General features: G+C 34.8%; 2 protein-coding genes across 2 annotated transcripts in view; one reads left to right on the forward strand and one right to left on the reverse strand.

The window, feature by feature from the left end:
- Positions 1-15,127, reverse strand: part of LOC134857014 (uncharacterized) — a 290,454-nt gene that overhangs the window by 87,612 nt on the left and 187,715 nt on the right. The window lies entirely within an intron of this gene.
- The window catches only part of LOC134841703 (endoribonuclease Dicer-like), a gene marked incomplete in the record, with an annotated part of 119,725 nt that overhangs the window by 41,672 nt on the left and 62,926 nt on the right, over positions 1-15,127 (forward strand).

Consider the following 15,127-nt stretch of genomic DNA (forward strand, 5'->3'; position numbering starts at 1 on the left):
ATCAAACTGTTGCAAGCAGTTGCACAAGTCTCCAGCCTACTATTATGCTCAATTGTTTAAAATTGACCGTTTTCTAATAAAAATTAAAATTGATCAGACACTTCAGAAAAAACAATCTGATAGTGAAACTTTTTTTAAAAATTCTAATAAAAGAGGCAATTGAGTTTTTGACGGGCTAATAAAACTAAAGAAAAAAATAACAAGAATTTTTAATCAGTTTTCAAAATTTTTTCAGAGATTTCCTATATTAAAATTTTCATAAAATTGGAGATTCCCGATCCTACAGTAACTTAATGTCTGCGTACATTCAGACGTCGCATTCCTTGCCTCCACGCGAGAAAGAGAATTTTGCTTGACGGCGTTTTGCTTGCTCTTCAAAAAAAAATTATAAAAAGCTATTGTATGTTGCTTTCAGTGGGACGTTTTTATATCTATATATTTCGATTGTATATGCAGATGTGGGCATAAACATCTTGCTTTCATGCTTTTGAACATTTTATGTTTACATGTTTAACGGTACAACTTTTGGACGTTCAAGCATTATCGTCTATTTCAACGCAAGGGAATGTAATTTTATTTCAAAACCAAATCATTAGTTATGTAATTTTTCAGTATACATCCAACTTTCTGATTTCATCATTTTATAAAATTTTTGCAACTTCATATGGAACAACTTTTAAGAAATCTAAAATTACCATCCCTGCAGTAAAACGCTGTCCAGATACTCTTAGGCAAATCTGACCTCCAAATATGACTGCTCATCAGTTTCAAGTTTTGAGATGTGCCTTTTTTTAATCAGACAAAAAGTCAATTTTTTGGTGCAATGCGGCTAAGGTATTATCAGAAGAAGAGGTATTGAAAATGTTTACATTATAAACAGAGCAATCAAAGATCTAGAAAAATGAACAAACTTGTCCTCAAAATGCTGTTAAAATTCTGACCAATCAAAAACAAACAATTTTAATTCATAATAAATTATTTATTTTTCTTAACACTTTCCTGTAAAAGTCAGAGATTTTAGCTTTCTGTTCTTTCATGGTTATGAAATTTCGATAAGAGATTTTTGTTTTGATCTTGACATGTCAGTTGTTTTGAACTTTAAGCCATGTTATTCATAGACTATAGTTTTAGTGTTAATTCCCGGCTCCTGAAGTCATCGCGTGTGTTGATTTTGCGGCCTTCAAAGATGCAAAATTTCTAGTGTAATTGTCTTGTGAGTGTTGCGTTGCCTGTTTCGTCAATAACCTCTGAGATCACCTCAGCAGTACCAATTATCTCTTTACTACATTCTAGCAATTGCTGTCCTACTGGGAGTCCTCTTGGCGATGTTCATCAATCCTCGTGGCTAAATGTCGCAGTGTCTGGCCGACATAGGTGGTGTTACATCCCCTACATGTAAGCTCATGCACCACTTTGGATCTCACTTAACGTGCAAGTTTGGAGGGATGTCATCCTGTTTTTATTCTCCTTGCAACAACTATTTGTGCCCCGGATATTTGCCTCACTTTTGCAGCTAGTTGTTGAAACGGATTGCCTCGACATTAGTAGTATTAACTTCATATGCCACTATGAAATTAGTAGTCAGGAGCCGGAAATTACCACTAATTCAGGAGCCAGGAGTTAACACTAAATTTTAGTCTAAAAAAACATGGCTAAAATTTAAAAAACTGACATGTCAGAATCAAAAATACTCCCAAATCGAAATTTTATAACAATGAAAAAACAAAAAACTAAAAAATGTCAGAAAGTTACAGAGGAAAATGATATTAATGATAACATAATTTCTTATGTAATTACAGTTGTTCAAGTTTGATTGGTAAAAATGTTTTAGAGCACTTTAAGACATGTTTCTCATTTTTCAGATCTTTGATCGTTTTGTAAGTTATGTTTAAAAAAATTTAATCCTGATGATGCACAAAATGTGCGAAAACGCTTGAGTAAATATTTCAAATTTCTGTTAAATTCTAACCCTTTTTAGCGACAAGCTATAAGCAAACTAAGGAAAACAGTCATTAATGCGATTTTTTCCCCTATTTGTACAGAACTTTAATACTGTTTTTTGTTCAAATTTTCAGTAGTGTTTGAGTTAAAATGGCGATGATTGTTTCTGCCAGCTCGCTTTATTACAGCCATTCACAGTCCGATCTGCTTCCTGTTGTTTTTTTGCAAATCATGCCATACCATACTGTTTCAGCGATGTCAGCATATTTGGATTCCGATATGTTACCACAAACTAAGTGATACCAATTCAAACAAGCTTCGCATTATACCCCTTTATTCCGATATGTCACCTTTTTTGTGACATCCAGGACACACTTCCTCGTTACCCTCATTTAGCACAGTCAGTTTTGGTGTTTCTTTTTTTAATGCAGGTTCCTACTCTTTGAGCCACAAGTTGGCCAATATTACTGCAAGGGAGGCGCCCATTGCTGAACTATCTTTTTGTACATACCACAAACCATTGCATTTAAAGTGTACCTCACTCACTGCCAAATTCAGTAGTTTTTTCATAGTCTTGCGATATGTTTCCGGAGGGTTGATTTGCTCATATAATTATTAAGACTGTGCAAAATTATTCAATTCATAGATATTTTATCTGAAAAACGATTTGCCAAAATTTTTGAGGAAGCAAGGGTTCTAAAAAATTAGACAAAAATTCAAAAAAATCAGCAGTAATGACAAATTTTTGAGAAACAACAGCTTTTTGAATTCTTTGAAAATTGAATCTGGAACATCGGCTTCAATAAAAAATTGCCAAATTGAAATGATAAAGTGTTGAGCGATGCTTTACTCGGATACTCTATGGGTTTGCAATTTTGCGTTCAATTGTTGTGCTCAAATGCTTCTGGGATGTGAGATAAAACGTTTTCTTTTACTTATACAAAGTTCTTACAGAAATTAGATTAATTTCTTTTTATCAAAATTCGTAAACCCATCCCTATAATAAAACGTTGTCGGTTTATTGTCAGGCATTGAAAACATCTGGCTTTTTAATTTTTATGCATTTCCATGATATGCTGCTTTGTATAAATTTTTGAAAAACTAAAAAAAAAACTAGATCTTAAAATTTGATTTAAACTTCTCAGATAAAAAATTTTGCTGCATTTTTTTTGTAAAGAATATAGATACAATCAAATTCAACCAAAATGAGGAAGAAAACGTATCACTTTGGCGAAACACTATAGGGTTCTCTGAATATCTTCACTTTTATAGCTTGCTATGAAACACAACTGCACAACACTTTTAGTTTCCACGAAACTGAAATATTCTTCAATTGAGCTCTGTCAGAGTACTCTTCGAGATTGAAAGTTGTTTCTCCAATAAAAATGCTATTCGTTTCCGAGATATGGTTTTTTTATAACAAAATTTTTCCAATTTTTCCAGAGAGTTCATATATAAAAGTTTTTATAAAATTGGAGGTTTCCGATCCTATAGTAATTTAATGTCTGCGTACATCCATGCGTTGCGTACTTTGCCTCTACGCAAAAGACGGAGTTTTTCTTGACGGCGTTTTGCTTGCTGTTCACAAATATCCTTAGTGTTATTGTATTTTGCTTTCAGAGGGACGTTTGTATATCTATCTATTTTTATTATCATTTGATATGCGGATTAGAGCTTAAACATCTTGCTTCCATGCTTTTTGAAACTTTTTTTTTTACATTTTTAACACAAACTTTGGATGTTTAAGCATTATTGTCTATTTCAACGCAAGGGAATTTGATTTTATTTCAAAACCAAATCATTGTTTTTGTAATTTTTTCCAATTTACTTTCAACTTTCTGAATTTTATGATTTTATAAGTTTTTTCACAACTTTCATGAAATCTGAAATCACGATGCATCCCTGTAGTGAAACGCTGTCTAGATAATCTCAGGAAAGTCTGGCTCCTAAATATGACTGCTCAACAATTTCAAGTTTTTGAGATATGCCTCTTTTTTAATAAGACAAAAGTTCAAAACTTTGGTGCGTTGCTGTTACGGTAATATCAAAAGAATGTAGACTATTTGAAAAACAAAAATCTGCAAATTAGGGTGAATCTCTACCAAATTACTCTTAAGCAGAGCAAACGTTGACTGCAAGCATGACTACTCAACTCTTTTCGTTTCTAAGATATACCAATTTGTATAATTGTTTTAATTGTTTTTAAAAAACTTAGATCCTAATACTTGTAGTGAAATTTTCAGATAGTAATTTTTTTTTGTGTACAGTAAAAAATTTCCTACAAAAATATAAAGGAACATTTGAGTTTTTTTAAACAATGAAAATTTTTGTGAAATTTTGAGATTAGCAATTTCGGAGTGAAGATTTTTCAGGTTGCTATCAATTAGTTTTTGAAAAGTTTTAGAAAATTAGCAAATTCAGATTAATTTGTTGATTTACTGTCAGGGTACTATCAGGAAATCATGGAGTTTTTGGTAAGATGATATCAAACTGTTGCAAGCAGTTGCACAAGTCTCCAGCCTACTATTATGCTCAATTGTTTAAAATTGACCGTTTTCTAATAAAAATTAAAATTGATCAGACACTTCAGAAAAAACAATCTGATAGTGAAACTTTTTTTAAAAATTCTAATAAAAGAAGCAATTGAGTTTTTGACGGGCTAATAAAACTAAAGAAAAAAATAACAAGAATTTTTAATCAGTTTTCAAAATTTTTTCAGAGATTTCCTATATTAAAATTTTCATAAAATTGGAGATTCCCGATCCTACAGTAACTTAATGTCTGCGTACATTCAGACGTCGCATTCTTTGCCTCCACGCGAGAAGTAGAATTTTGCTTGACGGCGTTTTGCTTGCTCTTCAAAAAAAAATTATAAAAAGCTATTGTATGTTGCTTTCAGTGGGACGTTTTTATATCTATATATTTCGATTTTATATGCAGATGTGGGCATAAACATCTTGCTTTCATGCTTTTGAACATTTTATGTTTACATGTTTAACGGTACAACTTTTGGACGTTCAAGCATTATCGTCTATTTCAACGCAAGGGAATGTAATTTTATTTCAAAACCAAATCATTAGTTATGTAATTTTTCAGTATACATCCAACTTTCTGATTTCATCATTTTATAAAATTTTTGCAACTTCATATGGAACAACTTTTAAGAAATCTAAAATTACCATCCCTGCAGTAAAACGCTGTCCAGATACTCTTAGGCAAATCTGACCTCCAAATATGACTGCTCATCAGTTTCAAGTTTTGAGATGTGCCTTTTTTTAATCAGACAAAAAGTCAATTTTTTGGTGCAATGCGGCTAAGGTATTATCAGGAGAAGAGGTTTTGAAAATGTTTACATTATAAACAGAGCGATCAAAGATCTAGAAAAATGAACAAACTTGTCCTCAAAATGCTGTTAAAATTCTGACCAATCAAAAACAAACAATTTTAACTCATAATAAATTATTTAATTTTCTTAACACTTTCCTGTAAAAGTCAGAGATTTTAGTTTTCTGTTCTTTCATGGTTATGAAATTTCGATAAGAGATTTTTGTTTTGATCTTGACATGTCAGTTGTTTTGAACTTTAAGCCATGTTATTCATAGACTATAGTTTTAGTGTTAATTCCCGGCTCCTGAAGTCATCGCGTGTGTTGATTTTGCGGCCTTCAAAGATGCAAAATTTCTAGTGTAATTGTCTTGTGAGTGTTGCGTTGCCTGTTTTGTCTATAACCTCTGAGATCACCTCAGCAGTACCAATTATCTCTTTACTACATTCTAGCAATTGCTGTCCTACTGGGAGTCCTCTTGGTGATGTTCATCAATCCTCGTGGCTAAATGTCGCAGTGTCTGGCCGACATAGGTGGTGTTACATCCCCTACATGTAAGCTCATGCACCACTTTGGATCTCACTTAACGTGCAAGTTTGGAGGGATGTCATCCTGTTTTTATTCTCCTTGCAACAACTATTTGTGCCCCGGATATTTGCCTCACTTTTGCAGCTAGTTGTTGAAATGGATTGCCTCGACATTAGTAGTATTAACTTCATATGCCACTATGAAATTACTAGTCAGGAGCCGGAAATTAACACTAATTCAGGAGCCAGGAGTTAACACTAAATTTTAGTCTAAAAAAACATGGCTAAAATTTAAAAAACTGACATGTCAGAATCAAAAATACTCCCAAATCGAAATTTTATAACAATGAAAAAACAAAAAACTAAAAAATTTCAGAAAGTTACAGAGGAAAATGATATTAATGATAACATAATTTCTTATGTAATTACAGTTGTTCAAGTTTGATTGGTAAAAATGTTTTAGAGCACTTTAAGACATGTTTCTCATTTTTCAGATCTTTGATCGTTTTGTAAGTTATGTTTAAAAAAATTTAATCCTGATGATGCACAAAATGTGCGAAAACGCTTGAGTAAATATTTCAATTTTCTGTTAAATTCTAACCCTTTTTAGCGACAAGCTATAAGCAAACTAAGGAAAACAGTCATTAATGCGATTTTTTCCCCTATTTGTACAGAACTTTAATACCGTTTTTTGTTCAAATTTTCAGTAGTGTTTGAGTTAAAATGGCGATGATTGTTTCTGCCAGCTCGCTTTATTACAGCCATTCACAGTCCGATCTGCTTCCTGTTGTTTTTTTGCAAATCATGCCATACCATACTGTTTCAGCGATGTCAGCATATTTGGATTCCGATATGTTACCACAAACTAAGTGATACCAATTCAAACAAGCTTCGCATTATACCCCTTTATTCCGATATGTCACCTTTTTTGTGACATCCAGGACACACTTCCTCGTTACCCTCATTTAGCACAGTCAGTTTTGGTGTTTCTTTTTTTAATGCAGGTTCCTACTCTTTGAGCCACAAGTTGGCCAATATTACTGCAAGGGAGGCGCCCATTGCTGAACTATCTTTTTGTACATACCACAAACCATTGCATTTAAAGTGTACCTCACTCACTGCCAAATTCAGTAGTTTTTTCATAGTCTTGCGATATGTTTCCGGAGGGTTGATTTGCTCATATAATCTCCTCGGGGCTATTTCCACCGCTTCATTGAGCGGAACATTAGTGTACAAACTCTTTTTATCAAGAGAGATTATACTCTCATCAGAGTCCAACTCAGTTTTCTCTAAGATCTCCCTGGACATTTGAACGTTGGTTTCTATGTTTGCCCCCTCAATTTCATCAAAGTGCTATGCCAATGTTTTATTTAGGTTGTCATATGAGCTACCAGCTAAAGAAAGAACGGGACGAAGTGGTGTGCCTTGTTTGTGTACTTTTGCTAACCCATACAGCCTAGCCGGCTGAGCTCTCGTTGATATCAACTTAGTATACAGCGCTTCGCTAATCTCGTCCTTCTTTTTCATGGCGGGTAATTCTTTGTGTATGTATTTTTCAATTTTCGTAATCACGCTGTCTGTCAGATTATTCCTCTCACTAAAATGTTCTGCCTGTAATAGATTTTTCAGTTTTTTTCTTATGTTCTCTTTTTCATTACACAAAAACCCACCCTCTTGTCAAACGGCACTGCCAGAAGACCGTTGTCCTTCAAATACTTTCTGGCTTTTTCAATACCCTTGTCAGAGGAGATCTGTTTCTCATTCTTAGCATATCTCTTTGCAGCTGCTTCAATCTCACATAATTTTTCTCCGGGTAGTCCATTTAACTTCAGTTCAGACAAAAAAAACTATCAATGTCAGCAAGGAAGTGAATTTCATTGAATTTGTCTCGTACCAGATGTTTTGGTCCAAAACATAAGACTTCCCGCAGCCAAACCGGCAAAATCACTTCATCTAAAATTCTAACTGACCGTTCGTCCAAGTTTTTTGTTGGTCTATCCTGTCTTTCCGAAAGTTTTTCAAGCTTTCTCTTATGTTGGCTTATCAAGTTATTAACACTACACCTTTCTTGCAGGTTCAGATAGATGTTTACCGAAGGCCACCACTTCTCATCTATACCCCCTTCTCACTAACTCTCTTGCTTTTGCTAGGTTACCCGATGCATTGGCCATATCTGCTTTTGCCTGGCTTATCTCAGATCTCAAGAGTTTCAGTTGGACGCTGTGCACCGCTTGATCCGAAAAAAAAACACCGTTATCAGGCACGCGAAACCGTAAAAAATCTGGTTTAATGTCGTTATTGAGACATTTTCTCAGAAACTTATTTCTCAGGAAACTGCTATTAATGAAATGTTTTAAATAATCTAACCCAAGTTTCCAAGTGAGTTTTTTTTAGGACCAATCTAAGGAGTGGTGGTGGCATCAAAATTGCGGTCATCTGTTCTTTGCAGGCCACGAGCACTTAAACTCATGTGGCACTCAGCAAAAAAAACAGCCCCAACAAAGTCTTACCACTTATTGGTCGTTCGGCTCCGGCTGGAGGTCCCGAGCCAACACCTCCGCTCTCCGCACTTTTGACCTGCGGCGTCCCTGCGATGGTTTCTTGGTCTGGGCCCGTATCCTTGAGAAAATACTTGGCAGATGGTCTCGATGGGACAGCACCACCCGTGGTGACTCCAACTCCAATTCACTTGACTGGTGTAGTTGAAGATACTCTCTGAGGACCGCGGGATTCTGTCTCTTCTTAATAGAGAAACAATTCTACCGGTTGTTTTTACGACGATTATCTCTCTCTTCCGCAGATCCTCAAAAATATCGGTAGTGCTCATTTTCCTGCAGTAGACAATGCCACTTATTTGTCTTCGCTTCGAAATACGCCACAAATTTATCAAGTGGGCAGGGCATATAGTTGTTCGTGCGGTGGGAGGATTTGCTGTTGTTCAGCACGTCGTGTCAGATAATAATCTGCATACTGGCCAGAGGTTTCTGTTCCAATAATACTCGTAAATCCTTCCCCCTGTTCAAGGTATTGGAGTTCAAAGAAAGGCCGGGGACTGCGTAGACTTTCTGCTGCGTCTCTTTCCGTTCCTCTAGCTCAAGATCTTTCAGGCTGTGATAAAGGGAATTGGCAGCTACAATCATCGCCATTTTAGCTCAAACACTACTGACATTATGAACAAATAGAGAAAAAAATTTCGAATTAATGACTGTTTTCCTTAGAGGAATATAACAGTTTGCTTATAGCTTATCGCTAAAAAAGGTTAGAATTTAACAAAAATGGTTATAAGAAATTTAAAATGTTAATTCAAACGTTTTCGCACATTTTGGTGCATCATCAGGATTAAAAAAATTTTAAAAATGTTTACAGAATGATCAAAGATCTGAAAAATGAGAATCATGTCTAAAAAGGGCTCTAAAACTTTTTAACCAATCAAACTTAAGCAACTGTAATTACGTAATAAATTACGTAATCATGAATAACAATTTCCTGTAAATTTCTGAGATTTTTTATATTGTTGTTCTTCCATGTTTATAAAATTTCGATTTGAGATTATTTTCGATTCTGACATGTCAGTTTTTTTTAACTTGTAGCCATGTTCTACAAAGACTATAATTTCAGATTCATTTTATAACCATGGAAGATCAAAAAACTAAAAAGTCTCAGAAATTTACAGGAAAATGTTATTCCTGATTAGGTAGTTTATTATGTTATTAGAGTTGTTTAAATTTGATTAGTTTAATTGTTTTAGAGCTTTTTTTAGACTTGTTTCTCATTTTTCAGATCTTTGATCGTTCTGTAAGTATTGAAAAAAAACTTTTAATCCTGATGATGCACCAAATAAGTGAAAACGTTTGAATTAACATTTTAAAATTCTTATAAAGACACGGATGAGAACCGACCAAATCCCCACTTCCATGTGCACCTGGTGCTAATTTTAACTTAACTCATGCGCTTCACTGTGCACAGGGTAGTTTAGTTACATACATATAAGACACAATGAAATTAGAGACACTTTCGCCAACCTCATGAACGAGGTTTGCCATGACGTCGAGATTGAGCCGAAACTTCAGCCGTTGCAAGGCGAAAGCTTTGTCAACAATTCCACTACAACTGAAGATGAGGCACGACTTGATACTAAGGCAAATGGTTTCTGGGGTTCACGATTCAGCTGCACTTTCTTTGATGTGAACATTTTCAACTCCCATGCCAAAACATCGCGAAAATTGCATAAACACGCACACAGATACCATTAAACGCTGAAGAACTCCAAATATCAGCAAAGAATTTTAAATGTAGAGTAGTGTAGCTTCTGCGCGCTAATTTTCGGATGCACCGGTGGCGCTGCTCTAACAGCCACGAGGACGATGCAGCGTTTAGCCGAAAAACTAGGTGAAAAAAGACAAAAAAGCTATCCAGAATCTACAAACTACATAAGAATTAAAATAAGCTTCGCGCTCCTGAGGAGCTCTATAATGTGTATAAGGGGGTGCAGATCGCTACGCAAAGTTCAATTTATCGACAACTCCATAAGCGCTATTGTAGAGGAAGGACGGCTGAGATAAATTAACAATACGACGATGCATTTAATGCTGATTTATGACTTCATTGCTGATATATATGCATTTTTATAACGCTGGTTTGGCCCTATCCAGCTTGTGCACTTACCGTAACTAAACGGAAGGGCCGCTTTTGTAATTTAGGAAAAAATTATCATTCCATATTCAGAAAATTCTAAGGATTTTGACTGGAATTTGTTATGAAGGGACTCCTGACTGTAACCTCGGTTACTATGTTACTTTTGACCTTCTGATTATCTTTGAAAAAAAAAGACTTAAGTGAATTATTTGGTGATTGAATTTTTAACCCAGTTTCCTTATTATAGCAGATTATTATCAAGACTTTTTTTATAATTGAATACATAATTTAGTTTCCTTATTATAGCAAAAAAAAACTAAATTACAGAAGGGGCCCTTCCTTATTATAGCAGAAAAAAAAGGAGAAAGAAGACATTTTATTTACGACACAAAGTAGCATCAGTAGAGTTAAGTATTTAATGGATTCTTACTATGCGTTAGCAAGGTCGCAAAACGTTGTTTCGACTGCGGCTGTCTTTGTTCTGCCGCTTGATTTTAAACTACTTGAACAATAAACAAATTATTCATCCAATTGGTTGGCGCAAATTTCAACCATATACACATTTGGTGCCCTTCTCTTCACATCCTGAAAATAAAGATTCTGATAGAATAAACTAAGGAAATCAGGAAATGTCATGTAAAATTTCCTGTTTACATTTCCAGTTGGTTTACATTTCCAGTTATTCTATCAGAATCCTGAAAATAAAGATTCTGATAGAATAAACTAAGGAAATCAGAAAAAGTCATGTAAAATTTCCTGTTTACATTTCCAGTTGGTTTACATTTCCAGTTGCTTCTTTTAATATTGCCAGGAGAAAAAGCTTGCATCCATCCGATTGTCTCCATCCGTTTAGTTCGATTGCGGTTCAAGATGTGGTGTAACGAGTGGTCTTACGAGGTTAATATCGAGACCAAAAAGTTTTGTCATGACCTAATTTGCCCGCATGCCAATGTTATATCAATCGGACGATCAAAACTTGTACCGGTGGTAGAAAGAGCCCATGTAACGGATCAATTGAGGAATCCCCCCACCCGTAACGACCAGTTGAGCTATCTCTCCCCCCCCCCAGCAAAAACGGTAAAACGCTGCAAAAGACGTCAGCAAACGCAAGTTGATGGTTTATGTGTTCCTAGCACGCAATCAATTGAATGAGTGAAGTTTATTTTATATGATTATCGAGAAAAGTTATGAAAAAGAAAAATCGAAATTTATTTTTATTGGCAAATTTTTGTTTGGGCGACCATTACCTCATCGAGGAAAGCGAGTTAGCAGGGTTGGTGCTCTAGCCTTGTATCTGAATAGCAAAAACTGTTCTCCGCAGCATCTTAATATTGTATTAATAGCTTCTTTCTTTTAATATTCGCTTTATATGCTTCAGTTTTATTGATTCTTTTTTCACTCTGAATGTAATTTTTGAGCCTTGATATTGTAAAGTTTGGCGTTCCACATTCGTTGAATCATTAAAACTACTTTCAAGCGGTTATAAACATGTCGCAGGTACCTATTGAGCTATCTCTTCCACGCAAAAGTGTATCATTTAATGTTTTTGAAGTTCTCATCAATTTTAGATAGTTTTGAAAATGTTCAATCTAAGCAGACATCCAGCTGGATACAGTAAAAACTTTTATTTCGACTTAACTAGATCTCTTTTGAATGCATCAGTCACAGAAGTATGCCACTTGATCAAATCCAGGTGTAGCGGACATAGTACTTTTATTGTTCTGCTATGTGACCAAAAGGGTAGATTGGAGCAGAATACTACAATTTTCAGTCAAGAAGTTTCATTTAAAATTTTGTCCTGCATGAGCGATGCATATGAGGATTTGATAGATAATCTAACCAAAGGCGATGGCTGTAGGATTTTAATCACCAATAGTTATTTCCTTAGCAATTTCCTCGTAAATTACAATACAATGGACTTGTTTCTGGTTATTGATGACTGGGCCGTTACTTCAAATACACGATACTTTGAACAAGGTGAGCCACTTGATTTTTTTTGATAACCTGAATTTGTCTCATTTCTTACAACTTTCAGATACTACTCTTCGTAATACTTATGGCTAATACTTATCGCACTGTTACACAAAGTGCTTTTGCTTCATCAGTAACCTTTTCTCTCAAATCTGTTGTAATCCATTGTACTCCGTTGTCTCCCAAATACTAGTGATATAACTTTTATAGAAAGTGAAAATCAATCAGTGAAGAGCTTTTTAAATAAGAAAAAAGATGTACAGTAAAAAGGAAAATGTAGTCAAAAGGTACAACCTTTGCTTGCTTTCTATTAAGTTTTTGATCAAAAACTTACAAAAGGTTATACCAAGCTAAGGTTAAACCCCCTGTTTTAAGTTTTTGTCCTCTTGCTACAAGCTCAATTATTGAAATTTTCCAGAAGGTCTTATCAATTTCTGTCTGAAACCGTAAGAGTGCCATAAGTCCAAATCAGCTCAAATATTGTTCGAAGAAAAATACTTTCCCAGCAACAATGTCTTTCTTTTGCATCGAAAAGTAATTTCAGTCATAATATTTGCGAAATTATATTTACTTCAGTATCAATGCCACATATTGTAAGCCGGAATAACCCGTTTTTCAGATCTTTTCAGGAACTGCGAAAAAGTAAAACATTGTTTGTTTACTCGAAATTCTCATGGTAGCGTTCTTTACTGCCTTTGAACTCATCGTGTTGTCACTCTATTCCTGGTCTCTTGTCGCGTCAGTAATATCTGGTAAACTTGGAACATCTTGGGCGTCTCCTGTGTTTAGTTTAACACCAATATTTCGTCTTTTTCTTTTTCTTCTGTCCATTTGCTCGTCAACTGGTGTTGGGTTTTTTTCCACGTATTGAACTTTCTCGTGCTCGGTAATTTTCATCAGTACATCAAACGCAGGGTGCTGGGCGTTCACTCTCATCTTGATGAATAGCAGAAATTGTGTGTCGTTGCGCGAACACTCCAGTTTACAATTTTTAATCCATCTTGCTGCTTCATTTTGTGAATATTCACCTCCGGGTTATCACTGCTTCGCTCATCTAACCGACGAAATTTTGAATCTAACGACGACTCCTGTTTTATACGTCGCAAAAGATTTGCCTGATTGTAATTAACTGTCCTGTCTAATGACCCTTGGATATTCTCAAGAACTTTTTCAAAAACCTCAAGATGAGTTAATGCTACCTCCAGCCTACTATTATGCTCAATTGTTTAAAATTGACCGTTTTCTAATAAAAATTAAAATTGATCAGACACTTCAAAAAAAACAATCTGATAGTGAAACTTTTTTTAAAAATTCTAATAAAAGAGGCAATTGAGTTTTTGACGGGCTAATAAAACTAAAGAAAAAAATAACAAGAATTTTTAATCAGTTTTCAAAATTTTTTCAGAGATTTCCTATATTAAAATTTTCATAAAATTGGAGATTCCCGATCCTACAGTAACTTAATGTCTGCGTACATTCAGACGTCGCATTCTTTGCCTCCACGCGAGAAGTAGAATTTTGCTTGACGGCGTTTTGCTTGCTCTTCAAAAAAAAATTATAAAAAGCTATTGTATGTTGCTTTCAGTGGGACGTTTTTATATCTATATATTTCGATTTTATATGCAGATGTGGGCATAAACATCTTGCTTTCATGCTTTTGAACATTTTATGTTTACATGTTTAACGGTACAACTTTTGGACGTTCAAGCATTATCGTCTATTTCAACGCAAGGGAATGTAATTTTATTTCAAAACCAAATCATTAGTTATGTAATTTTTCAGTATACATCCAACTTTCTGATTTCATCATTTTATAAAATTTTTGCAACTTCATATGGAACAACTTTTAAGAAATCTAAAATTACCATCCCTGCAGTAAAACGCTGTCCAGATACTCTTAGGCAAATCTGACCTCCAAATATGACTGCTCATCAGTTTCAAGTTTTGAGATGTGCCTTTTTTTAATCAGACAAAAAGTCAATTTTTTGGTGCAATGCGGCTAAGGTATTATCAGAAGAAGAGGTTTTGAAAATGTTTACATTATAAACAGAGCGATCAAAGATCTAGAAAAATGAACAAACTTGTCCTCAAAATGCTGTTAAAATTCTGACCAATCAAAAACAAACAATTTTAATTCATAATAAATTATTTAATTTTCTTAACACTTTCCTGTAAAAGTCAGAGATTTTAGTTTTCTGTTCTTTCATGGTTATGAAATTTCGATAAGAGATTTTTGTTTTGATCTTGACATGTCAGTTGTTTTGAACTTTAAGCCATGTTATTCATAGACTATAGTTTTAGTGTTAATTCCCGGCTCCTGAAGTCATCGCGTGTGTTGATTTTGCGGCCTTCAAAGATGCAAAATTTCTAGTGTAATTGTCTTGTGAGTGTTGCGTTGCCTGTTTTGTCTATAACCTCTGAGATAACCTCAGCAGTACCAATTATCTCTTTACTACATTCTAGCAATTGCTGTCCTACTGGGAGTCCTCTTGGTGATGTTCATCAATCCTCGTGGCTAAATGTCGCAGTGTCTGGCCGACATAGGTGGTGTTACATCCCCTACATGTAAGCTCATGCACCACTTTGGATCTCACTTAACGTGCAAGTTTGGAGGGATGTCATCCTGTTTTTATTCTCCTTGCAACAACTATTTGTGCCCCGGATATTTGCCTCACTTTTGCAGCTAGTTGTTGAAATGGATTGCCTCGACATTAGTAGTATTAACTTC

The sequence above is a fragment of the Symsagittifera roscoffensis genome, chromosome 1 (genome assembly GCF_963678635.1).
Source record: "Symsagittifera roscoffensis chromosome 1, txSymRosc1.1, whole genome shotgun sequence".
NCBI classification, from domain to species: domain Eukaryota; kingdom Metazoa; phylum Xenacoelomorpha; order Acoela; family Convolutidae; genus Symsagittifera; species Symsagittifera roscoffensis.